Source organism: Phymastichus coffea, unplaced genomic scaffold (genome assembly GCF_024137745.1).
Source record: "Phymastichus coffea isolate CEN01 unplaced genomic scaffold, Cenicafe_Pcof_1.1 PCOF00152, whole genome shotgun sequence".
In the NCBI taxonomy this organism is placed as follows: domain Eukaryota; kingdom Metazoa; phylum Arthropoda; class Insecta; order Hymenoptera; family Eulophidae; genus Phymastichus; species Phymastichus coffea.
Genome location: NW_026706963.1, coordinates 359,864 through 361,663, shown reverse-complemented (window position 1 = coordinate 361,663; position 1,800 = coordinate 359,864). Strand labels below are relative to the sequence as shown.

Genomic DNA, 1,800 nt, shown 5'->3' with positions numbered 1-1,800 from the left:
AGCAGATGTGATTTATTGGCATACAAGCTAGATATTTGTATTTTTTCTTCAAAATACAAATAATCCCCAGTAGCAGTGGTCAATTCAGGGTAGGACAAGATATTTTCAAGAAAACATGTTTATCAACTCAATAATAATATCACCATCTGTTCGTGGTAATCATTTGCAAACAGCACTCGAGTGGCGTAACCGGCGTTCTTCGTAAAAAGATGTTCAAACGTTACTACATGGCAGCACTAGTCGACCGGCTACGCGGAAAAAACTTTGTTATCCACACCAGTCATTCGTCCAGCGAACATCGTTATTACACCAGCACTCTTCTGAAAGTATTGAATCGCCGTGCAGTCGAATTCGAGCACTGTCATTATACGAGGACGAGTCGGCGGGAATGTGCGACTCCAGGCTGGAATCTTACCAGCAAGCGAGTGACTTTTTCGACAGCTGCTTCGGCAGGGAAATCAATAACGATTAGCAGACTTGCTTTGCTATGGAACACGATAAAAAAGAAATTGTTAGCTTATCGTCGTGTCGATTACATAGTTGACGTAAATGCGACTCATCGCTGTGTTGTAGCACTGACGCAACGTATGCCGCACTTTAAATGGTAGAAATTAAAAGAAAAACAAAATGAAGAAATAACTATTGGATGATAGTTAAGGACGGTTTCTTTCGATTTTTAATTTTTGCGATTTAACTAGTTGCACTATGTTATACAACGATATTGCATTAACCTTCGTTTAACTCACTTTTCTTACAGTTACATTAAACATTAACTAATAAACTAGCTAAAATTTATGGCATCATGCACTTGGAATAATTAATTTTTTACTATGCGTGTTATCGCTACATTTTGTAGCAACTTGTATTAAAAAAAGATTAAAAATCTCTCTCTCTCTTTCTCTCTCTGTCTCTCTCTCTCTCTCTCTCCCTTTCCACCTCGTTGCAATAAAAGATGCATATCCCTCCTCAAAAACTCACTACCTTTCGCCAACCTACATAGTTTTTCACTCCAGTGTTGAAAAAAAAACGAGCCACGACTGAACTGAGGATCGTTTTGTGGATTGCATCCCTGGTGGGGATCGAACCCACGACCTTTGGATTAGAAGTCCAACGCGCTATCCTCTGCGCCACAGGGACATCAGTGCTTTACCGCTACCGCCAGGCTGCTCATAAGCTGAGCACGCGTTCCGCGAGATGGCCGCGCGGTTGAATATCATATCGCGTGACGTTATGCCTGTGTGAGAGACGGCCTGCGAGTGCGCGTGCGAGCATCAGTGGCGGAGCTTGCGATCCTCGGGTCTCGCGACTCGCGGCGATGCTTTATTTTCTCTGACTCTTTTTTGTTTTCTTCCAAACGATGACCGTATTCAGCGCAACAAGCAATGAAAATTGTCGATACATTAAAAAGATCGTTCTCAGCTCGAACGATCGTCCGTTGAGCCGCTAAATGCTCGCATTGACATGCCGCGTATCAAACGTGGAAATTACCGTACCCTAGTCTCGGAGTCACGATCGCAGTGTCCTACGAAGGCAAAAAAGAAAAAAACCAAAATAATTATTGCGTATCCAAGTTGCTGTGCGTACTCTGTGTACTTTTACGCTCTTGCAAAAACGCAGCGCATAAAAAAAAAAAGAAAAGAAGAACCACAACGTCTTATCCGCGTTTTATTGCTTTGTTATTTTTTTTTTGGTTTCGGAAAAGAGAGGAGAAAAATCTACAGTCGGAACTGCATTATCCGTGCGTTACTATTGAGGCGAGCCACGGAAACAACTAACGTTTCAATGTAGATAACCTGGCAC

General features: G+C 42.2%; 1 non-coding gene across 1 annotated transcript; it reads right to left on the bottom strand.

Annotated features, from left to right (window-relative positions):
• Positions 1–1,064: 1,064 nt before the first annotated feature.
• Trnar-ucu (transfer RNA arginine (anticodon UCU)) lies at positions 1,065–1,137 on the bottom strand. Its single transcript has one exon. It is a non-coding gene; the product is annotated as a tRNA-Arg (tRNA).
• Between the last annotated feature and the right edge of the window lie 663 nt (positions 1,138–1,800).